Source organism: Mixophyes fleayi, chromosome 4 (genome assembly GCF_038048845.1).
Source record: "Mixophyes fleayi isolate aMixFle1 chromosome 4, aMixFle1.hap1, whole genome shotgun sequence".
Taxonomy (NCBI): domain Eukaryota; kingdom Metazoa; phylum Chordata; class Amphibia; order Anura; family Limnodynastidae; genus Mixophyes; species Mixophyes fleayi.
Window position 1 is genome coordinate 330,195,703 of NC_134405.1, and position 26,031 is coordinate 330,221,733.

Consider the following 26,031-nt stretch of genomic DNA (forward strand, 5'->3'; position numbering starts at 1 on the left):
TCTCCCAATACTCAAGTTTCTTTGTACGTGAAACAGTGATCGGCCTGCCGAATATTGGGAGACTCCAAACTAAGGGACCTAGCTGTATTACCTTTCCCCTAGGGACCTCCCACCCCATAATTCGGGAACCTCAGAAATATTTAGTGGAAAGAGAACTAGTGCTACTTGATATAATCTCGAAGGTACGTGAGAGCACACCTAGCACTTAGTTTGGTTTAAACTCTTACCCACCCAAGAAAGATAATCATTCTCAAGGATGCCTGCTCAAGTCCGAATATTACTGGACTGGCATCACTGGATGTACCTCTCTTCAACTATGGGGTCAACGTAATTACAGACACAATGACAAGTGCAGCCCTAAGCGAAACGTCCCTAAACTCAGGTGATAGGGACAACAAATGGTACCTGCAACCTAAAGGTTAACTCCTCTCCAGTATCCAGCCAATGGGAGGGGAGTGGGTGTTGACTCCCTGGAGAGGTATACGCCGGGCACAAGCAGGTTCAGTTCTTCTTACCCGGCTGGAAAAATAAATTTAACAGTTGTCTGTGTCTTTATTTAATAAGGTATGTTGATTGGTTAAACGGGTCATAGGAGCATGGTAACAGAGGTTAGGACTCTTCAATCTGCAGTTTATACCTCAGACAATAAAACTGTCTTCAAGCTCCAAGGTTAGCAAATTTTCCTTTACCCTTGAATTGAATAGAGTAATTGGCTGGACCGATTGTGCTAACAACTTCTCTTTCATTCCCAACTCCTCAATATCACTACCTGAACCAGCCTCTGTCACCTGTTCCCAATTTAAAGAATTGCATGTCCTGAAAAGAGAATGAGATGAGAGAAACACTGGACAGGGATAAACAGGAAAAACTGCTACTTCATGCTGGTCAACAGTCTTTGCCAAGTCCTTGGCCCAGGTGCTGTTAACTGCAATCGGGGTCTCCCAGAACAGATTCACGAGTGTAATTGGAACCGTCTCCATGGGGTTGCCTCCTCTGCAGTGGATGGAATGGGTACCAGTGTCTCTCTGCTACCCCTAAGGACATGATGCTGGTCGTCAACACTTGGTACCTATCTGTCAAACAACCTGAGCGTAGGAAATTACAGTTCCACAACATACTCTCCCAGTTCAACATCAAAACAGTTAGTGTAACACCTTAGGAGACAATGTTTCGAACGTTCTTTGTTGCTGTCTCACTATTTGCGTTTCCTCTCAAGGTCTAGAACAGTCTCCATTACAAACTCATCACAAGAAAAGTCAAAAGTATTTCAAAAGATGACAGGTTAAGAGGGAGTTTAGGAGTGATTTTGATAGTGGGGAGGACTAGTGGTCAAAGCTCTCAGCCACTCCAATCTAGTTTCAACCATCATTCTATTCAATTTGTTCTAACTAGTACCGTTTTACTCTATATTCCCACTGGTTTGTGGACGATCAAAAGTATGTAACTTACTATCACTGTTCATACATTATAAAGTTATTACCAATAAAAAGAATACCCCATATCACTTTCTATAACTCTAGGGATACCACATCTACTAACAACAACCCTGAGTATGACACAGCAATATTTTAGAAACATTTCAATAAACCTTTACCCAGATATATTTCATCGGTACACCAGTACATACTTGAGAATCCTGCAAGGTTGCACTTGGATGAAGTGGATTTGTTTTACCTGGAGAAAGTCCATCTGTAGGATGGGTATGGGATGGTTCTATTGGTATTGACTTCCTGACATTTTCTCTCAATCAAGTAAGACAGGACATTGCCTTCCTACCAGCTTGAGAAGAACAGTCTGGTGCATGTTACAACTCACCTGTCCTCGCTCCAGCGCCGCGATCCTCTCTTCCTTCCGGGTCGGGGTGGCGCTGTCACATGACAGTCGGGGCGGGGAATTCAAATCTGCAAACTACTAAAGTCCTGCTCTGACGCCTGGACAGCGTCAGAGCAACTTCCTATGTACCCTGACTAGGTGCTTCTCGTGTGTCTCCCGTGTACTAGCTCCTTACAGGCTTTTCAACATTAACTCCTCATTTACCAGACCCAGGCTTGCTGACTACGTATTATCTCCACTCCTCGTGTACCAGACCCAGGCTTGCTGACTACGTATTATCTCCATTCCAAGTGTACCAGACCCAGGCTTGCTGACTACGTATTATCTCCATTCCAAGTGTACCAGACCCCGGCTTGTTGACTACGTATTGTCTCCACTCCAAGTGTACCAGACCCCGGCTTGCTGACTACGTATTCCTCTCCAATCCAAGTGTACCAGACGTCGGCTATCCTGATACTACCTTCCAGTTCCAGTGTTATCGTGGGCTACCTCCTACATCCTTACCTCTAGAGGCAGACCAGTGGACCGCGACCTGCGATCCTCCGCAGCAAAGCCCTTCCCGCCTTGCGGCGGTTCTTGGTGAACACCAGGGGGTTCGTTAGACTCCGCACCACCGGCTGGCCAGCGCTAATCTAGAGTAAGGCAAGTACTCCATATTCGTTACTTACATTGCTACATAATTTTTACAGTGCACACCAGTATGCTCGTACCAGCTTGCACATACCTTCTTTTCCCAGCTGAGTCTGACCAGGTGCTGCTTCAGCTAGGCCTGGAAGATGCACTCTGGGCGCCACAGGCCTACCTTGTACAGCTCTCCAGAATCCAGAAGACTCCTGACCCCATCCCTTCACTTCCAGACTGCTTTTTCTTCAGGTAACACAAATCTCATATATTAACTCATTTATGAGTGTGTACAATTTAATACAATACAAAGAAAAACAAAACAAAACATTGATTTGTCGGTTGTCATGTAAAACCCTGCTGCCCATTTGACAGCTATGTCCGCCCTTTTGTTAAAGTCATGTACAGTCATGTGTGTAAGTGTTAACTTAAATAACAGCTACTTCAGTTGGTAACTGTGTCACTGTCACAAGTCCTTCATGTAATGTGAGTGTTCTACTTATGTATTGCCATTGTCATAAAAGTTCATCAGTCACCTCAACGTCGCCCCCTATCCTGGGAAAATACTGAAAACCATTGTATATCAATCGATTTACCCAATTCACATGCCATTTTCAATCCCACAAGTTCAGCTACTTGACTAAGTGAGGAGGGCAAAGGGGTCATATTCTATAACACTTCTATAACACTTTGCCAATTATAACAATATCCAGTACATGTTTTTCTGACTATATAAAAAAATAAAACATGAAAATGTTACATTTTCTAAAGGGTTTCACTTGTGTCGAGTCTTGTGGCAAAAAATTTTACTCCAATGTTCTACAGAGAGATGCATATCTGTATGTCGACCTAATTTACCTTCAGCGAGTCTCCTGTCTCCTTCCACCCTTTGTGCATCTCGAGGCACACTTTGCACAAAAGACATGAAGGCAGATACCACATGCAATCTATAAAACATGAATCATATTTCCACAACACAAAAATCCTCTGCTTAATAATCAGCAGCTTCTATAAAAATAAAAACCCTTAACTACCTTTGTGACTATGAAAAACAAATAATGAGGTGATTCACGCGCTCCAAATATTCCCCACATAAGAATGTGATTGACACACATAAATTGAATAAACTTTATACTTAAATTTAATGTATACTTCTAAGTTTCTATGTTGATAGTGAACATCCAAAACAGATCATATAAACATAAAATAAGTAATATAGTGTAATAACATCAAGATAACAGCAATTAAAAAATACAATGTGAATATTATCCCCCCAGCATCTGATATATCCTCCTCTGCCGACATGGCGACTTTTGATCTCAAAATGGCCAGAACCTTGGTGCTATTCTGCAGCTTATGAACTCAAACAAAGGAGGAGCTCCCAACAAAAAATTACTTTCAAGTACTGGAGACTAGACTCCATCAGACTCATCTGGCCTCCAGATTGTCCATACTAGAAGCCCACAGGGAGGAATCGGAGGACTGCCAGGAAGAACTGGAGTGACAGGCGCAGGAATTCCAAATGTTCCACACCAGGGTAGATGACATAGGTAATAGAGGTTGCGGCAGTCCCAAAGACATCTCGCTCCATGAACTGGTCCCATTTTTTCCAAACTCTTTAATGAAATTTTGGCCCATGGCCCATCTGAGTTAATCCACTTTGACAAAGTTCATAAAACCACTGGGAGCTCAGTCCGATCGCCCGAGAGACATTATCTGTCGCCTCCATTATTACACGCAAAAGGAGGTAGGAAGAGGCCGAGTCCCATTGGGGTAAAATCGGATCAACCCGGTCTGTCATGAGTGAGCCCGACCGAGGATATCGGTTCAGTGGTACTGTTATTAAATTTCACCAAGTGGACAGATCTGGTAGTACATGTGTCCCAGGAGGGAGGAGGAGGAGGTTGTCACAGGAAGCTTGGATCAGCTAAAGCCACTGTGACATCACAAAGTAGTGCAGGAGGTTAAACAGGGAAGATCTGACCCTCATCTAAATACAAGGGGCGGATTTTAAGATGTTTGTGGATGTGACATGAGGCACCTAACCCCTCAGACTTGCTGTCAGGGAAACCACAGGGGGGCCTTTGTTAAAAACACACTCCATACCACACCCCGCTCACCACCCCAATGCTGTTATTACCAATGACTGTGGACTGTTGAAGAGGGGGGTGGGCCAAAGGGACAGAGGAGTAAAAACACGGGACCCGGGAGAAGGGAGGTGTATGTGAGCCAGGATTTTTCAAGATGAAGGAACTCTGACAGGGAGAAGGTTATCGACCTCTACCAGGGGACAAATACTGGTTGGACATTTCTATCCCAGTGAGAAAGTTTGTTGGACCCATACTCCATCGGGAGTTACTTGTGATTCAGAGGAAACTGGTCAGCCTACTTGGTGTAGGGAGACTGGTACTCTGGGTCCCATTAAGCTAGTGGAGAGTTGCCCGAGTGGCCGAGATCAGCAAGATTGGAGGACAACTACTTGAGACCGGCCCACTGGCCATCCTGTGGAATAACTTTGGGACTCATTTATGGCCTGACTTGCTCTCCTATGTGCTGTTTGTGTAATTTATTGCCACTGGTTATTAGCTAACATTCTTGTATATTTGGTGGGAGGAGTATTTCTCCTTTGTGGAGCACTGTTTTTGCATTTACTCTGTGTGAACACTTGTGTGAATGAAAGGATCATTATCTCTTTCTTGCCTCCTTACATGTGTGATTCCGTGAACCTAGAGGGCCATTCAAAATGTCCAGCTCACGGAGTGGCAGGACTATTTTGCAAGATTGGGAGGCCCATAATTGTGTCCTCCGTGGCAAACTAATCCAACTGGGCTCTTGCATGAAAAAACAAAGGGAAGCCCTTAAAAATCAGCTTATCCAAAAAATAATTAACCTAGAATCCAAACACAAAGCCTCTCTGTCCCCCGAGGCACTTGTGGAGTTGACTGAATCTAAGATGGCTTTGAATAAACTTCTATACAACAGAATAAAATTGGATTTTCGAAAATGTTGCAACCGGTACTTTCAGTGGGGTAACAAACCCGGTTCCATGTTCGCGAAGGCCTTAAGGTCGCAATGAGCCAAAACATTCACAGCTATTGTTACCAAATGACAAAGGCAAAGAATGCCAGCTCACCTCTGACATAGCGGCAGCATTCCACTCCTATTATTCCCAACTCTACAATATCTCGGGTAAGGCCCCCTGGGCAGACTTAACTGATAGGAGCCCCCTGATATTCACCTACTTGCAGGAGTTCGGATTTTCCACTGTCTCAGATGTAGACATAACCCTGTTGAAACAACCCTTCACCCATGGTGAATTAGCGGATGCGATCAAATCTACCCCTTCTGGTAAAAGCCCTGGCATTGACAGTGTTTCAATTTCTTATTATAAAGCATTTAAACATAAGCTCATACCCCTGCTGGTGCCAGCCTTCAATGTTGTTTCAGAGGACACCCCCTTCTCCAAGCAATCCATAGAAGAGCATACCACAGTGACACCTAAAGAAAGCAAGGACCTATCTCAGTGCCGATTTACCGGCCGATATTCTTGCTTAATGCGGACATTACATTTGTCTGCAAAACTCATTGCCAATTGACTGAAATTCATGCTTCCGGGAGTAATACAATCCAACCAAGTGGGATTTATCTCAGGCCGTGAGGCAAGGGATAATACAACTAGGGTTATCGATCTGGTCCACTCAACACTGTGTTCTAATACCAAACGCTGTGTTCTAATACCCCATCCTTGCTGTTATCCACCGATACCGAAAAAGCCTTTGACCGTATTGACTGGTCATTTCTGCGTTGTATGCTATCCCATATAGTCCTAGGTCCGTTGGGTCTCCATCACAATTTGGCTCTCTACCGCACCCTATAGCTCGTATAAAAATTAATGCGACACTCTCGGAGGCAGTTTTGATTGGTAATGGCACAGACAGGAATGTCCACTCTCCCAGCTTATTTTTGTGCTCTGTATGGAAGCCCTGGCCAGGTCCATTAGAGCCAACCCTTATATTTCAGGAGTGCGAGTAGGAAAGGTGGATTATAAATTAGCACTTTTGTGGACGATCTCCTCGCTGTGGTCACCAATCCATTTAATGCCTGTTTTGGGTCTTTTTACAGTGTAAAAGACCCCAAACAAGCATTACATCACTGGGGCGTGACCAAAATGACGTGAATCGTGAAGCCCCGCCCCCTCCACCCGTACATTCCGGCTCTAATTTTATTGAAGTGGGCTTGTGCGGGAGAATTGCCAGCTCTCCCCGGGACATTCCGGGAGAGTTGTCAAGTATGTCCTAACTATCACTTTCTCCTACAAGCTCCAATGATCCTGAGGGAAAGAAAATAAATCTTCTTGTGGACCTTGCCTACTTTTATAATACTTATTAAACCTTGTAGCACATGCTTTTGAAATTCTTCTCTTGTTTTCTCAAAATATTGATTTTGTTTTATGTATCCACAATCTGTATAGGGGAAATAAAACTAGCATTTCACATCTACTGATATTAAAGGCTGTGTATTACTGACTGAGTAATACAGGAATAACTGAAGGGTTTGTATGGGGCTAAATACGCCCACCATGCTCTGTCAACTGAACAGGCAGTGACCTGCTCTGTAACAATACACATGGAGGGAGCAGGGTGACATCATTGTAGATGGTATTGTGGAAGTCTCATTGGGACACCCCCTCATGATGTGTGAGGGGCTTCATTTGTAGTAATGTACTTAGCAGCTGCAGAGTCCATTTAACGCCAAATAATGTATTGTCCCTTTTTCTTTGGGCTCATCTGCAAATGGAAATTTGAAGGTTAAGGTCCTTTAACCTTATTTTTTACTTTGCTTACTAATTTTGTTCCAGTCAAATTTGTTCCTCTATCTTCAACTTGTTTGTTCCCCGCTGCTCTTTCAGCAAAGGGACAGCTACTTACTGACAATGGTGTGGACACAACACAAGGGGGCTTCACTGGTTAAAGGCACTCTGAGTAAAGCAACTTTACATTTATAAGGAAATCTGGATTAAGATCTATTCTGACAAAACATTTGTAGAGTTATCATTCACTGGTCTCTTCTACTGTGGTTTTTGTTTGTTTTTTACTGTAGAAATAATTTTTCAAAAGCTCCATTGACTGCATGACTGTAAAAAAATAAATAAATAAATACATTTATATTTTACGTTGTTTTTGCCAACCTGATTCCTCATGCAGGATAATTGGAGTCTCCTTTTCCTCCTCCATGACTACATACACAATAGGTTAATTCCTCCTTATCCAGATTCAGAACAGAAAAAGACCAGGGGCCTGATTCATCTAGCTACGGATCCTTATCTTTCCGCATTGTAAGTTGCATAGTGAAGCAGACAGATACGCTATACAAATAAGCAGCTTAAAGTCGAAAGACACACGCACCTGCGGTCCTTTAGGCAGCGTAGAACAATAAGCAACGGATCCCAAGCAATTTACTCAGTTCACTGGCTCCTCTACGTTCACTTCAGCTACGTTAAGCTAAGCAATGTATACGTCACGGCCAATGTGGCAGGTCCGACCAGTTTGTTTACATATATCAAAACACAATCCTGTGAGTATTTTTGCAATACAGCTGTAACCTAATTATTCCGTATCAAGCTTAACATACTTGGTACACTTTGAACAATGATTTTGGATTGCTTTTAATTAGCTTAATCAACACTTTCCCTAAAAGACAGATTGCATAAGGGCTTTGTGTGATTTGGAGTTAAAGTGGCCGTATAGCAGGGGCGGGCTGGGCCAGGGGGCAGGGGGGCATCGGCCCCCCGGTCCGCTCACAATCACGGCTGTTAGGGCCGGCCGCCCCCCCCCGGAAGTAATATAAATGTGATGCGGCCGCGCAGGCGGCGTGTGCCCCCCGGGCTGACGTCCGTCAGCCCACGCCTGCCGTAAAGTATGGAAAATGTATGTACATCGCTCGATTATAAACAAATGCCTAAAGATTCGCTAAAAATGTATGTAGTTTTATAATTCCATCTGGATCGTTATTAAAAGCCATAGCGTACTCTTCCATAAGCGATACACACACATAGTAGAGTGCATACAATCTCCACACTGATAAAGGGTGTGAGTCTGGATTTGAACGCATGACTGCCTTTTTGGAAGGCGGAGTAGCTAACTACTATCACAAACTGCAATTTGAAAAAACTGGGAGAAGAGCAACAATACAGCATGCGTGCTACAGAGGAAAGTGCTAGTTAATAGTATTCATTCATTAATACAAAATACATACAAAATAGATATAAAATAGGAATCTCACAGGTAGCTCAGTGATTAGCACTTTGGACTCACAAAACTGCCGTCATGAGTTCAAATACCCATAACATCTGTGTGCAGATTATGGACATTAATCTAAGAAATACCTCAGGAACTTGCCCCAAACTATTCTTTTTTGTCTTAACTTTGTCCTACACGCTCAACCACAATGTCAAATATTTAACATGTATCTACCACTCTACTTCAACTTTATTATGGCAAGTTCCTTTTTTCATGGCTGAGAATGTTAATGTTTGAACTTTCCAAAAGCGTCATGGCCCACAGTTCATATGCACATTATTACGTGCATGCTGCCATTTATTACTAGGAATGGCCTAAGAGGGGGGGAGGGAGAGTGGATTTGGAGGGGACAGGCTCCTTGAAGTTAAATGCAACATTGCCAGGAAACCTGGAAATCTACGGCTTACAGGTTATGTGATGTACTCAGCTTTACCCAAACAGAACGCTGACCACAGTCGAGTACCATGGTGGTTTGCATCAGTTGCACTTCTGCCTTACAGCCCTGATGTCAATGACAAATTCAGCAATGGAGCTCTTCTCATTGGGTTTATATAACACCCTACACTTTTTGGTGCAAATTCAGAAAAAAAAGCCTGCAAGTACTTGTATATTTGTATTTCAGCAACGACAATTAGCAATGGAGCTTTGTTGAACACTGCTACCACCAACCTCTTTCACTTCTGTAAGTTTGCCTGCCCAACTGCTCTACACTCTATCCTGCCCCTTCTGTATCCCTCTCTTAAATGGCGGCAGATCGCCGTGGAGGGCGGTCTTTATAGATCCCAAAACTCACAAGATCCGAGATCCGACGACGTCACAATGACGTTTTGCCTCATTTTGGAATCTGAAAAAGTGTGAAAATACCGAGCCAACTCAGGTGTGTTTCAGAGAAACCGAGCCTGAGCATCTCTAAAATAAATGCACTTCACAATGATTAAGGTCTGTGTTAAACCATCAAACTTTGCTCATACTGTTCCTCTTAACATAAAATGTATTTATTTTTAATGTACTGGCCCTATTATGTCTGCAAGTACTTGCGTCACTTAACGGGTCCATGCTGCCCATCATTGAAGAGATAAGATATAAACATACGTGGAAAGTAACCATGTTATCATGTATTTTTGTCTTTTGTTTTTGGAAAAATGTCATTGTAAAATGTGTATATATTTATCATTGTTTATATGGTGAAGCTGTTATAGTTTAGAATGTTACTACAGCAAGTGCAATAACTTTCAAAAACTGTGAATAATTAAACATCCATGTACTCCATTTCCATTGTCCATCGTTTCTCATTGCATGTGAAGTGCCGTGTGGCTTCCTGTGTCGTCTTGAATTTTTTTTAAGGATGCACCAAACGTTTTGTTTTCCTTCTAACACATTACTGAAGTGGGATGATTCTAAACCCAAATGTGAGAAATAACCAAGCGTCTTGGCTCTTTGGTCAAAGGATACCTGCACCAATTTGTTTTCTTTTAGTAGTCTGTGTGTATAGTAATTAGAGATGGGCGGGCTCGGTTCCCCGAGAACCGAACCCACCCGAACTTCGCCAATCCAATTACCGAGCCGAGCAGGCTCGGTACTCTCCCGCCCATTCGGAATCGAAATCGAGGCAAAACGTCATCGTGACGTATTCATATTTCAGAGCTCGGTTCTCGCGAGATTTGAAAAGCATAAATAACCTCCTACACAGTAATCCATCGCCATTTGACAGAGGGAGAGAGCAGGGTTAGGTCACAGGCTGTATTAGAGCAGTGACAGAGCAATAATTGTACACCTTATTCTTTCTATTATTATTTCAATTCTACTCTATTCAATTCTATTATTATTACCAATTCTATTAGCAATTGTTAGAGCAGGAAGAGAGGAGGATAGAGGAGGCTTTTATTTAAATTTTTTGCACTACAAGTGCTTTGGGGTGTCCCATATTCCCCAGTGTGAAACAATATTTTTTCTGGCTGTCAAAAGTCATATTTATCAGCACTATCTATACAATATTTTGCACTACAAGTGCTTTGGGGTGTCCGATATTCCCCAGTGTGAAACACTAATTTTTCTGGCTGTCAAAAGTCATATTTAGCAGCAGTATTTATACAATATTTTCCACTACAAGTGCTTTGGGGTGTCCCATATTCCCCAGTGTGAAACACTAATTTTTCTGGCTGTCAAAAGTGATATTTATCAGCGGTATCTATACAATATTTTGCACTACAAGTGCCTTGGGGTGTCCCATATTCCCCAGTGTGAAACACTAATTTTTCTGGCTGTCAAAAGTCATATTTAGCAGCAGTATTTAAACAATATTTTGCACTACAAGTGCTTTGGGGTGTCCCAAATTCCACCGTGTGAAACACTAATTTTTCTGGCTGTCAAAAGTCATATTTAGCAGCAATATCAATTGAATATTTTGCACTACAAGTGGTTTGGGCTCATTAAAATTGATTCAAAGCAGTCCACATATGAGCAGAATCAGCAAGCAGCTGCTGGCACCAGTCCTGATGGTAGTGTTCCCAGTACGTCATCTGGTAAAGCCTATAGAAAAGTACATAGTCTTTTTAAATCAGGGGGAAAAAAACACACACCCAAACATTTTTTACTGTGTTGAAGCGAAAAAGAAGTGTAACTGAGGAAAAGTTAACTGCCGATAAAAAAAAAAATTGCCAACATGCCATTCTACACACGCAGTGGCAAAAAAAGAATGAGGCCTTCGCCTTTCTCTATAAGTGGCAGATTTAAAAATGTTACTGAGCCTTCTTCTTGTACGGTCACTCGTGACCAAGCAAGACCAAGTAATTTGGAGTCTAAAAGTGGTGCACAACTACTGTTACGCGGGAATGCCGAGCTGCAAGAAAACAGTAAGGCATTAGAGGATAATGTATGCTCTGAACCAGAAATGACACCAATCCCTGTGGAAAGTCCATCCACCAGTGGTATGTGTAATCGTGAGCATTCTGTTAGTGACAGTGTACCCATAAAGAAGGACCCTTTCAGCAGTTCTGCTGATGTGTGCCTGAACAGCCCGAGTGTAGCCAGTGATACACAAATTGAGGATGCCACTTTGGAATCAGAAGAGGATGAGGGAGAGATTTGTGTAGGCGACGAGGGCGCTAATGATGATGTTGATGAGGATGATGCAGACAGATACCAAATTGCCTTTCTCAATTTCTATTTATATTCTAGAGTCTATAACGGCTGAATAGTTTTCTATTTTACTCCTAGTGGAGAGGGGGTCTGATGCAGACAGATACCAAACTGCCTTTGTACATTTCAATTTATATTGTACAGTCTATAACGGCTGAATTTTTTAGTATTTTCTACAAGTGGAGGGGGGCCTATAGAGACAGAAACCAAACTGCCTTTGTCCATTTCAATTTATATTGTACAGTCTATAACAGCTGAATTTCCTAGTATTTTCTACAAGTGGAGGGGGGCCTAGAGAGACAGAAACCAAACTGCCTTTGTCCATTTCTTTAGATATTTAACTATAAGTGTAGGGTGTAATATACACCCAAAGACGATGGCTGCATTGCCAATATGCATAGATGGAGAGGAAGACAATCTGGTTTGTGTGTAGAATTAATGAAGGCCTACCTACCAGGAATTAAACTGTTTTTTGGATAATTTATTAGCTTTACAATTACATTACTTATCCAAGAAACAGGTGGAGCACTAAATTTGGTTATTTTGTGCCCAAAAACATTGATTTTTAAACAAAATTGCCAAAACAAAACAAAACCAAAACACACAAGCGCGGTTTGGCAAAACCAAAACCAAAACACGGGGGTCAGTGAGCATCTCTAATAGTAATGTTCTCTATTTGCATTTATTGACCTTTGGTTTTCTTCTTTATCTATTGTTTTCCACTACTTCCTGAAAAGGTCACTATGCCCTAAGCTGCTAAACTTGAATGATGACAATTTATAAAGTGACACGTGTAATGATGTATGATGGTACTGTCAGTGCATCTAACCACAACCTGATAAATACCCTTAGTTGGTGCATGTGCAGTACTCAGATTGGTGTAAGGCTTCAGTGTGGCAATCCAAGCAGCTATTCATCACTGGGACCATAGGAAGACAGTGACAATCGGTAGGTGCCGTACACTACACACAGATAAACGTGTGACTATTGCATAGAGCAAAACGAGGAAAATGTAGTCAGTGTTTCTCTATTGTACCCAGTATAAGATACAATTTTGTCACATTGAAGAGCCAACAGATTGATAACAACGCTGGTTCTTGTACTGTCCGTTATTGATCCTTTGTCTGGTATGTAAACATGATCGCTTAAATGAAAAGTGTCCTTTCACTCTACTTTCTTTGTGAACCGATTGGGAATTATCGACATAATGATTGTCAATTTGATTTTCCATTGTTTTGTTTGTGTTGTGTTTTGTATTTTCATAAGGGGTTTCAGGTCTGAAAAAAAGAGCTTTAAACTGCTGTTCATGGTCTTATGTTTCCTCCTGGTACAACGCTGGTGCAGACAGATTACTGTGCATTAGTTGTATTTTCTATGCACAGGCTGAGATAGGTGGCCAGTAGAAATAAAAGTCCTATATAAGCAAACTGCAGGTGTCCTTTTGACAGGTGCTTTGTGAATTGTTGAAGCTCCTCCCTATGGTATTATTATTATTACCATTTATTTATATAGCGCCACTAATTCCACAGCGCTGTACAGAGAACTCACTCACATCAGTCCCTGCCCCATTGGGGCTTACAGTCTAAAGTCCCTAACATACACAGACAGACAGACACACAGATTAGGGTCAATTTATTAGCAGCCAATTAACCTACTAGTATGTTTTTGGAGAGTGGGAGGAAACCGGAGCACCCGGAGGAAACCCACGCAAACACGGGGAGAACATACAAACTCCTCACAGATAAGGCCATGGTCAGGAATTGATCTCATGACCCCAGTGCTATGAGGCAGAAGTGCTAACCACTTAGCCACCGTGCTGCCCATGGTACATGTTTATTTGCACTTTTTTGCAAACACAAAAAAGTAACATGATAAACAACCAGATTACCATGTAGTTTCATGTCATTTTGGATTTTTAACGCGGCAATTATTCATCTTTTGTCATAAGGGGAATAAGTGATACAAGATTTCATATTATTGAGGGCATTTACCATGGCAGTCGTGTCACTTTTCATAGTAAATACCATGATACTCTTTCATAGTTTTAACTTTTTATTCCATTACAAACCAGTCTTTTAAAACATTTAATGGTTCTGAGGCTTCTCATGTTGGTGACTGTAGAGAACTTTGTTTTTCTTTGCTCCTAACTATCACTTTCTCCTACAAGCTGCAATGATCCCGAGGGAAAGAAAAGAAATCTTGTGGACCTTACCTACTTTTATAATACTTATTAAATCTTGTAGCACATGCTATTGAAATTCTTCTCTTGCCAAAATATTGATTTTGCTTTATGTATCCACAATCTGTATAGGGGAAATAAAACTAGCATTTCACATCTACTGATATTAAAGGCTGTGTATTACTGACTGAATAATACAGAAATAACTGAAGGGTTTATATGGGGCTAAATACGCCCACCATATTTTAATTAATTAATTTAATTAACGCAAATGCGTTCCAAATGCCGAACTTCCTGCTTTCACATGCGTTCCACTGCATTGACACGAATGGATTGTTGCTTGTAGGAGAGCTGAATTAGAGCGGCGAGTCCTCTGGGCATGAAGGCACGTATCGGGCGGCTGCGCCTCCTTGGGCTTGCGCCCGGGGCGGTCGCACCGCCCGCACCGCCGTCGTTACGGCTCTGCCCCAGGGAGGGGAAGACTACTGTGTGCTCTTCCCTAAGTATGTGTATGCTCTTAACTACACCTTGTCCCCACAGACCCAGATTATACCAGGAAAGCAGTAAGGAAACAAGAGCCTACATTTAATGGGGGCCTGACGTCTTGCATCTGTAAAGAAACACACACAGCACAACCAAAATACAATGCACAATACAGTATTCGCCGCATAGGCAGAATAAGACTCTGCTACGGTATCTGGCAGGCTGACCACGCAATACATACACCTGCTATCTAACCAGACGGTCTAGTATAGCACTAACAGGAGCCTTCTGCTCTACTGTTACCCAGGACTATCACCTAGCTTATTCACCTCTCACACCGGCTCCTATAGGGCCTGGTGCCCTTTTTACCATGGGCCTTATGCCCTACACCATGGGCTCTCTGCCCAGCTAACTACAGGGTCTTGTGCCCTGACTATGGGCACACTATGGGCTTTATGACCCCTGATCAGGCCTTGTGGCCTTACCTAACTGTGGGCGCTAGCCCAATAACTAGGGCCTTGTGTCCTTTTGCTATAATGGGCTTAAAGCCCCCTGACATACCTATAAGGGCATTGTGCCCAATTTATCCTGGGCCTTATGCCCCTAACTGTGGCCACGGACCTTGTGCCCGACCGTGCCCACGGGCCTTGTGCCCAACCTAACACAGGGTATACTTACCTGCTCTGCGCAGAATACTCAACTTGCTCCCGACGTCTTCTTTTCCGGGTCTTCCAGACGCTCCAGCCGGTGGCGTCTCCTGTCCTCTTTGGCACGGCGTTTTCGGCAGCTCTCTGGGCGGGGGTGCTCTTAGCCCTTGCAAGGGCTCCCCGCCAACGTCTCTGGTGGTCTCTTCGTGTGGCAGGGTAGCTCCTTGCCCTGACAAGGGCACTCTGCCACCTCCGCCTGTGTTTTCTCGAAAGTTCTCTCTGGATGTCCCACGACGTCCTCTCTTCTCTGCTCCGCCGGACTTCTGGCAAGATGGCGCTGCCCGGTGGCTTAAATAACCGCCGGCGCAACGTCATCACTGGACACTGCCTCGAGCGCTCATTGGCTCGCCGCGGCGCCAATAATTTGAAAGGCCGGAGGTGAGCCAGGATTGGCTCACTCATCTGGCCTCCGATTGGCCAGCAGGGGAAGGTGAGCCCTGATTGGCTCATCTTCCCTCTGCGGCTGAAACCTGCGGAAAAAGAAATATACTTACCGGCGCTAGAACGCAGGGATGGTAAGTAACTATTCTCTTCTTTCTTTGCCCTCTTCATGAGCACAGCAGTCAGGTCCTTCTTCGCCATCTTCTTGACGGGCACAGCGGGGCACATCTCTACACTTCTGTGTTGCATCTTTACACGTCCCAGATTTCCATTGTTCTACTACACAAATTCTCATCCTGAGCTCTGTTCACTAACATTCTCCTTAAGAATCTATATTACAGGGAGGCGTGGCTTGGCAGCCATCGTGTGAGGCAGCATTTCGGGTGAGCTCCGACAACTCTGGCTCAATCTGGACTTGTAAAAACCCTTTCTGCCCCTCTGACCTGCTGGAGTGTATTTTAGTGCCTCTCTGGACCGGACTGCGACTGGGCCTGCCTTTATTGAGGGCTCCAGTGGCTCCATCGGACGCGCCTGGAGGCCCTGCATTACCGCCCCCTTCAGTGCTGGTCCCCGCCTAGCCGTCGCATTACCCGCTGTGCCGGTCCCCATCGGCGGCTCTGGCACACGAAGAGGGAGACCCTTACCTGCTCTGAGGTCAGTGCCCCCTGCGGCCTCCATCCACCGCCTCATCCACGGTCTCCATTTCCAGCGGTGACCGATCAGCTGCACTTCCGGTCCCCGGCGCGTCCCCGCACAAAGCCAGCCTGCAGTGCATGAGTGTTTACCTCTCCCCCACCAAGCCCAGCTGTGTCCACATAAGTCACCACTTTCCTCTGCGGCAACACTGACAAAAGGTGACCTGTCCCTACCTACACTGGCACAGTCCCAGCTCCTCTGCCATAAATCTCCCACTCTCTGTTCGCCTATGCTTCATTTATTTGTGGAGCAATATTGCCCTCTAGTGGTGGCTTAAAAACATTACACCCACTGTTTATTGCTGCTGCACTTATTTTCACTCAACTATTGCCTATTTGAAGGTTCAGCGAGGCAAGAAATTGAATCATCAAGCCTTGTCGCTTCTCAGCCTCCTAGGCTGACGGGATTTCTTTATATTGATACCCATCTACTGGCCTCCCTCCAGCCACTGAACATGTGACCTCCTCCATTCAGGCTGGACCAGGTTTGACCCCTATAATACTAACCAATCTAAAGGTGTTTCCCTCCTACGTCTTCTTCCCTCATACCAACCCTCCTCTGCCTCCTTCATCCCGCTCAATTGGCCAACGGCTCCCAGCCTCTTCGTCATGTCCAACAAACCAAAGAAAGTGACTTCCGGGTCCTCTGCTCCCTTTTTTGGCTCAAAGAACAAACTGTCTTCCCCGTCTCTGACGCCTACAGAAGCGCCGGGCTCCCAACCGCTCCCTGATACGGGGCTGGACCCACAGATCCTAACTATAATGACCAGCTTACTAGAAGGAGTCAAGCAAACTTTCCACCAAGAACTCTCCAAAGTTGTTAATGACTTTAAATCGGAACTAACCTCACTGGGCAACAGATCTGACGCGCTTGAGTCAAAAACAGACGACCTCTGCCGTTCACAATCTACGACGGATAACGAACTTGCCCGTCTCCATGACGAAGTGGAGACTCTCAAGGAACAACAGGAGGACTCTGAGAACCGATCTCGTCGTAACAACATTCGTATTCGAAATGTTGCTGAAGAAATTTCTCCGGCGGATCTTCAGGCTTTTCTTAAAGACCTTTTCCAACATATCCTTCCGGAGCTCTCTGACTCTGACTGTATGATGGACCGTGCCCACAGAGCTCTTCGGGCCCGTCCGGCCAATGGCCTGCCCCCTCCAAACATCATCGTGCGTCTGCACTATTTCCACACAAGGGACCGAATCCTCTTTGCGACTAGAGATTAATCTGCTCTCTCTTTTCGGAACATGGACATCCAGCTGTTTCAGGATCTTGCTCCTTCCACAATTCAGAAACGGAGAAACTTGCAGCCTGTTACTAGGATCCTGCGTCAACACAATCTACGGTATCGCTGGTGCTTCCCGTTTCAACTTCAGGTGTTTGCGGCCAACTCTTCTTACTACATCAAAACGATTGAGCAGGGTCAGGATCTCCTGGCGAAACTGGACATTCTCCCCGAAGCTACTGCCTTGCAGACCGGCTCTCCGAAGGCCCAGCGCTCAGCCCCTCCACAACCAGATTGGTCCCGCTCCTCCCGTCGCAAAGTCCGAGATGCCGCACCGCCATGACATGTCTACTATTGTTGATTTCTGTTAACATTTTGCCTCCACAGGTGGACTTCCTACTTGGGTTGGAGCTCAGAGCTCCTTGTCTTTATCTTTAGATATGTTAGCTCTTCCACGTCACCCGTCTGTTATTGAACCTATAGTGGCACGAACCTGACATGATGTTACATTTGAAGTATTTTGACGCTACTATACTTATATCTTGTGTTTTTCTCTTGGTAGGGTGATCCCTCTCCCCTTCTCTCCCCATCCCTCCCTTTTGTTTTCCTCCCTTCCCTCCTCCCCTAAAGTTGTAGAATCTTAAAGTTCTAATATGATTGTTAATGCACACCTTCTTTGTTTTTGTTTTCTTCTCTTTCTGTTTGGTTAGTTGATAATGCTGCGGGAGGGGAGGAGTGAGGGAGGGAGGACCTCTTTCTTCCCTCTTTTCCTTTTCTCTTCCGTTTGCTTACCTTTTATTAAGATTTTCTCATCGGTCTACGGTCCTGGCCTCATCTCACATTACACACAGGACCACCCCCCACGCACCCTTTGATATTGTCTACTGTTATTTGTAAATTTACCTCACTATGTTTTTGAACCCCTCCTGGGTTCCTTTCATACAGGGTTTATGCCCAATTGGGCTCCTCTCTCCTCTTCTCTCTCCTCTCTCTTTTCTCGATTCTCCCTTTTCACCTTTTCTTTTGTCTTCTCTCTGTTCTCAAGGACGGCTTATTAACTTATTCCATTCTTCCCCACTATTAGTCAAGCTGCCGGGACTTATCACTTCTGCAATGCCATGGCCTTAAAAGTACTCTCGATCAATGTCAACGGCCTCAACACCCCCCGTAAACGTACAACGCTACTGGGAGCCTGTAGGAGAGAAAAAGCGGATATTGTCTTTCTACAGGGAACACACTTCACTGGAGTCCACTCTCAGCTTCAGGGTAAGCAGTTTTCCCAGACTTTCTTTGCCTCGGCGGACTGCAAGAAGCGGGGAGTGGCTATTTTGATCCACAGTAAGATTCCCTTCCTGCACTCCAACACTTACGCAGACCCGGAGGGTCGTTTTGTTCTAGTGGGTGGTACTCTCCGATCTATTCCTGTTACCCTGGTCTCGGTCTATGCCCCTAACCAGAAACAAAAGCCTTTTTTTTCCAAACTCTTTAAATGCATTGAGCGGCTGGCGCGGGGCCACGTGATCGTAGGTGGTGATTTTAATGTGACTCTTGATCCTGTCCTGGACAGGTCTTCCCCCTCTTCCTCCCGGCGGGGCTCTCCCACTTCAGCAGAATCTACTTCACTAGCCACACTGCTCTCTCATCACCGCATGTATGACTCCTGGCGACTCTGTAACTCAGACGCCAGGGATTACACCCACTACTCTGCCCCCCACCAATTGTACTCCCGCATAGACATGATACATATATCCCATGCACTTACTCCCAATGTGACTCAGGCGGGAATCACCCCACTCTCATGGACTGACCACTCGGGGGCGTTCATTACTCTAGACCTCCTCAAAACATCTTCACCCCAGGGAAAATGGCGGCTAGATGACTCTCTCCTGCTCAATCAGACGACCCTTTTAGACCTCAATAACTCAATAGCCAACTACTTCCAAGATAACTCTGCTATAGATGTCCCCCCAGGCATTATTTGGGAAGCACACAAAGCCACTATACGGGGCCATTTGATTAGCCTGTCTGCGGCTTCTAGGAAAAAGGCTGCAGAAGAGATAGCTTGCTTGGAGCGCAGGTTAGCCTCTCTTCTTCCCCAACATCAGTCTCTTCATGACCCTGCTCTACTCACTCAGATTACTTCACTGAAAGGCCAACTTAACACTCTTCTCTCCCGTAGGGCTGCTATTACTATGCAGAAACTACAGCAACGGTACTATGACAAATCTGATAAAGCAGATTCTGTGTTAGCCAGAAAGCTTCGTAAGAAGATGGCTCTTGGCCACATTGATAAAATTTACGACCCACAAAAGAGCAGAACTACATATGACCCTAAGGAGATAGTCCAGACGTTTCAAGATTTTTATTTCTCCCTCTATAACTTAGCCCCCCCACCCACCCTTCTAGGAGCTCATACGGTGCCGTCTCTGGACGAATACCTAGCCGCCACCCCCCTCCCTAAGCTCACTCCACCTCACATAGAATCCTTGAATGAAGATATCACCCTGACCGAGGTTTTGGCCGCTATTAAATCCCTGAAACCCTCTTCAGCTCCAGGCCCTGATGGTTTAACCCCGCAATACTATAAAAATTTTGCTGCAGTACTAGGCCCCCATCTGACATCTTTTTTTAACGAGATCCTGGATGGTGCCACGTTTGATGCAGCCACAACCAGAGCTAATATTATTGTCATTCCAAAGCCTGGGAAGGACCCAACTCTCTGCTCTAGCTATAGACCAATTTCCCTCCTTAATGTGGACCTTAAAATTTACGCAAAAATTCTGGCCTCTAGATTGAATCCCCTCCTCCCTTCCCTCATCCACCCCGACCAGGTGGGATTTATCCCGGGACGTCAAGCCCCGGACAATACTAGGAGAACAATTGACCTGATACACACAATTCACAGGGGTAAGCTCCCCTCCCTCCTTATGTCATTAGATGCTGAGAAGGCGTTCGACCGCATCTCCTGGTCGTTTATGGTTGGGGTACTAGGAGCGATGGGTTTCTCTGGCAAATTTATGACGGCCATCTCAGCCTTGTACCGTTCTCCGTCGGCCACAGTCTCTGCAAATGGTCTATCCTCGGTCCCCTTCACTATTTCCAATGGCACACGGCAGGGCTGTCCCCTTTCTCCGCTCATTTTTGCCCTTATCATAGAACCTCTAGCAGCTAGAATCCGGGCTAACCAGCAAATTCTAGGCATCCCGGTGGGTAGTTCTTCCCATAAAATAGCATTATACGCGGATGTCGTCCTGTTAACAATTGCTAATCCAATTTCCTCTGCTTTACGGCCACTTCTCAGGATATAAAGTTAACGCGGACAAGACAGAAGTCTTAGACTTTTATGTCTCCTCAGCTGACAAGGTGTCTTTAGAAAGCTCCTTCCTGTTCAACTGCTGCCCTCAAAAACTCAAGTACCTTGGGGTATATCTAACTAAACAACCTCATCAGCTTTTTCAGGCCAACTTCCCCCACACTCTTGCTCAAGTTAAGCTAGACCTTGTTTCATGGTCGCAACTATACATCTCCTGGATAGGTCGTATTAATGCGGTCAAGATGAACATACTCCCTAGACTCCTCTACCTTTTTCAAACCCTCCCCATCCGAGTCCCCCCCTACGTTTTTAAATTTCTCCATTTCCATGTATCTAAATTCCTTTGGGCGGGTAAGCGCCCCCGAGTCCGTTTCAAGCTTCTACAGAGAGCCCCGCGGGGAGGGGGACTGGGAATCCCTGATTTTCGATGCTATTATCTCTCCGCTCAGCTTGCTCAATGCGTTCTGTGGTGTAGCTTGACTCCCTCCAGGGTCTGGGTCGAGATTTAGGCTGAAAGTCTACTCTCCTATGGCTTCCACGAGCTCGTCGACCAAAACGTGTCTCACTTTATCCGGTCATTACACATTCCCTGGCGGTCTGGGTCTCATGCTCTCAGAAATTTGGCCCCATCCTTCTCCCCTAATTCCTTTGTTTAACTCCTCAGACTTCGCTCCAGGCCTTACCCCTAAAGCATTCTCCTCGTGGACCTCACAAGGGGTCCGTTTCTTAAACGATCTCACCTCTACAGCTGTGTTCCCCTCGTTTTCTGACATCCAATCGCAAATAAATATTCCCACTAAATTATTTTACCAATTCCTTCAGCTCCGCCACTTTCACCACACTGTCAAATCTCGCCTCTCCTCCCGCCCCCTTACCCCATTTGAACGTCTCTGTCTCCGTCAGTCCTTCACGAAAGGCCTTATTTCAACATTATATTATGAACTCGCCCCACCTTCCTCAAATACTAGAGTCTCGCATGAACTGGCCTGGGAATGTGACCTGGGTGAAGTTCTTTTGAGCGAGGAATGGTCGGAGATATATGAGAATGCTGCCTCCAGCTCAATCTGCGTTAAAATAAAAGAGAATGCCTATAAGGTATTGTACCGCTGGTACTACGTTCCCTCCCGGATACATAAATTCCTCCCAGACTCTTCTGATCGCTGTTGGCGTGGGTGCTCCCATGAGGGTAACTTTATCCATATATGGTGGACTTATCCCAAACTCTCAAACTTCTGGGCCGAGATCAAACACCTGATCCAATCGATTATTCAGGTAACGATTCCATTTGAGCCTAAATTTTTCCTCTTGCCCCTGGGAGCGCCAGCGGCAACTCGGCATGAGAATAAGTTAGCTAGGCATATCTTATCGGCAGCTACCTGCCAAATAGCAGCAGACTGGAGGCAGCAAACTCCACCTTCGCTTCAAGCCGTTATTAATAGAGTCTGGCAGGTTCACCGCCTGGAATATATGGCCAGCATCATCAATAGGACATCAAGATCGTTCACTAAGGTATGGAGCCCATGGCTCTCATTTTTTCAGATTTATCCCCCTTTCACTTGACTCTACATTTACACATGTCCGTCCTCCTCCCGTAAACCCATCTCTTTCTCTTTTCTTCTCTCTTTCCATTCCTGTTCTCTACTGTACTAGTCTCCCTCCTTATTTCCTCCTGCGTCATGCCACTCTCTGTTGAGGCATTTCGCCCCCTCCCTTATTTCCTTAAAAATCCTTGGTCAACTGCCATACACGCATTTTGTTGCACTGATTATTTATATCTTTAAACTGATTTTATACTTTGTTACCTGTGATGTGCTTCTATTGCTTGTTTTTTTCTTACTGACAGTGCATGTCGGTTCTGTTTGTTACTTGACCATTCAAAAATAAAAATTATAAAAAAAAAAAAAAAAAAGAATCTATATTACAGTACGACTTCCACTACTATCCTCCAGATCTCTGTAGCACCCCCTAATCATCAAATCATGGAGGCTTGAGTGTTTTGTGTGTCACATCATATTAATAATATATATTTATATTTTCTTTTCTTAGGAACATGGATCAATGATTTTGATAAACCTCTCAACTACACGTGCCAAAATCACCAGAGCATTAACTTAATTATTAGGTAATAAATAATATATTCCAGATATCAAACTGTATCCTCATCTACAGCCAATGGAGGCAGCCATTCTATGGGGTGAACCAAGATCTGTCAGAATGCAGCCAATCACTGCACTAAGAACTAGTGATATCACTAAGGTATGAAACAAAGTAATTGGTTAAGCCTGCAATTTGGCTGCCTCCACTGTGAGTATGCCCAAGGTCTACATTACATGACATTTCCTTATTATCCAGTCTTGAGGTTGGTATTTTGACATAACCATTTCCTGCTCACTGTTTTATGAGGTTAATATACATTTTTCCTCTTACTGCAACATATGGAATTCATACCTCGTCATTCTCTCACTCTGCAGATTCAAATACAACTATCTACATCTTATGTACATACTGCGTCCTCACATCCTGATTATAGTTATTGTCTTGTGTCTGTTTGCAACATAGAACCTTATTTTAGCCCTCAGATGTCCTATCGCTATCTATAGAGAGCATTTGGCTGATGGTGAGTTCTGTCTACTTACAGCTGTGGAAACACCGCCACCTACTGGCTGTAAAGAAATATTATACAAATTTGGTTCTTACCTATTGTGATGGAAAGGACCTGACCAGGCTCGTTATTTCTCAGCAGTCAATCAGAGAAAAGGATAGCGGTCAGCTGTTGTTCTTAAACAGGGCCAGGTGTGATGTTTTATTCCGGGCCAGTCACTTCTGTGAGGACAGGAAGCTGGGAGCAGCTGGAGACCCTCTGACATCACAAATGACTAGAAGGGGTTAAGACAGGGAGTGACTGACTATCACCCACCTTCGCCAATGGATTAATGACAGCAAGATCCTATTGTTCTCCCCTAGGACTGAGTCAGACATTGTGGCATTAAAACAGCAGGGGGGAACTCATTTGGCATAGTTGCCTACTCTCCTGGAATGTCCGGGAGACTCCCAAATTTTTGGGAGTTCTCCCGGACTCCAGAGAGAACAGGCAAAAATCCCGGATCCAGCTGTCGCCGTTGTTGAAGATGGTAGGGCTGGGACTCCCTCCTGGACAGCTGCCTTCAAAAATAGGCAAGTATGTAATTTGGTCCTGAGACATGACTACACTCTTGTACAGCCCCACATTGTACTCTACCAATCAGGGGATACCTTTATTTCCAAGGACCTGAGAATAACCCTGAAGGGAGGGATCCCATTATAAAGGTCCCAGGAGAGGTTTCTGGGTGTGTTATTTTGCTTCTCAAAGTCACTGATGTTAGAGTCTCGGCCGTTGTCAGTGCGCTAAGAATTACACCTAGTAGTATCATGATTGCTGGCTCTGCTGAACGATAGCTTCATAAGACTCCCATGGTCGGTTGGGCATTAATCACAGACAGTGTGGGAGAGTTCTGGGAAGTCTAGCAGTAAATTGGTGTTTATTGGGACCTGCTTATATTTTTATGTTTTATCCTTTTGCTCATTTAGAGAACTTGTATTGGACAACTCTCTAATAAAAATATTGCTGTATCTTTTCCTGTCTTCAGTCTGTATGACCTGACCCAAAAGTCCCAGGGTACCTCTTGTGAGTTTAGGCTCTAATGGGGCAGCATGGTGACTAAGTGGTTAGCACTTCTGCCTTACAGCACTGGGGTTCATGAGTTCAATTCCCGACCATGGCCTTATCTGTGAGGAGTTTGTATGTTCTCCCCGTGTTTGCGTGGGTTTCCTCCGGGTGCTCCGGTTTCCTCCCACACTCCAAAAACATATTGGTACGTTAATTGGCTGCTAACAAGTTGACCATAGTCTGTGTGTGAGTGTGTTAGGAAATTTAGACTTTAAGCCCCAATGGGGCAGGGACTGATGTGAGTTCTCTGTACAGCGCTGCGGAATTAGTGGTGCTATATAAATAAATGGTGATGATGATGAGGATGATGATGATGAATACCCCGGGTCTTCACACCTGTCAGCATTCTGTGATAGACCTGTAACAGCCATTTAAATTATGTATAAGTGTATAGACAATGCAAAAGGGATATACCAAAAAATTTATTGATCTAATTCTTTAACTTTTTCCAGCATCCACGACAATAAACGTGAGGATCGTGTCTGGGACTTCCGCTGCCAAAACACCTTTACCAAACCAGCGTCTTGTTACTGGACAAGCTACGTCAATGACTTTGACCAAGAGTTTACCTTTGTCTGTCCATTTGGATCTGTTCTGAGCGGCATGGAGAGTTATCATAACAATTGGAAAGAGGAGAGAAGGTAAATCAGTCTAGTAATAATACATTCATAAAGCTAATGAACCACAATTAAACAAGTGACATGTCTGCTTTCAAACAAGTGGCTTCCATTCAATCTGTTAGGCCCAAACATAGATGTTTGCAATCATGGTGTTTCTGAGTTTCAGTTTGGAAGATCCGTAATTGCCAGACTATATGTGGAATATTATTATATAGTTTTACTTGTTCTAGATAACAGATATGTAATGAAAGTGAATGGTTGGCACCCCAAAAGTAGTGTAAGGAAGGATTCTACAGGCCCGGTGTTATGGTAGAGAGGCAAAGGTCCCCCCAGTAGTGTTGGAATAAAACAATGAACACAGGACTAAAACTGCATAAACTCGTGGGTTTATTCTCTTTGCTTGTAGCATTAGACTTTACCACAGCAGCAGATAAGTAGCAGGAAGCATAGGAAAGTAATAACACAATACCATCAACATGCAATGTTATTCAACATGTCAGAAAATAAATAACATTTTAGGAATCTTGGTTCAACAATATGCAAACATAAATAGACACAACACATAGGTCATTGAATAAATATATCCCACTTTAAATTTAGGCACTGTGCTTCAGTGAAATGGATTTCACTGGATAGATACTGTAGGCAACAACCGGTTGCTACAAGTTAACTAGACCATCACAATAAATGCTGCGGCAGCAGATAATATAGATCAATCAATCACAATACTTTTAGTGCAATTATACAGATCATACTTATCACACAAAAATCAGTAGAGCTGCAACAAGGAGTAATCCAACTGGTTCAGGTTAGATGCTTTAGAA

General features: G+C 44.4%; 1 long non-coding RNA gene across 1 annotated transcript; it reads left to right on the top strand.

The window, feature by feature from the left end:
• The first annotated feature begins 12,907 nt into the window (after positions 1 to 12,907).
• Positions 12,908 to 25,214, top strand: LOC142153097 (uncharacterized). The gene is made up of 3 exons (XR_012691446.1): positions 12,908 to 13,018; positions 22,928 to 23,003; positions 25,040 to 25,214. It is a non-coding gene; the product is annotated as an uncharacterized LOC142153097 (long non-coding RNA).
• Positions 25,215 to 26,031: the final 817 nt, after the last annotated feature.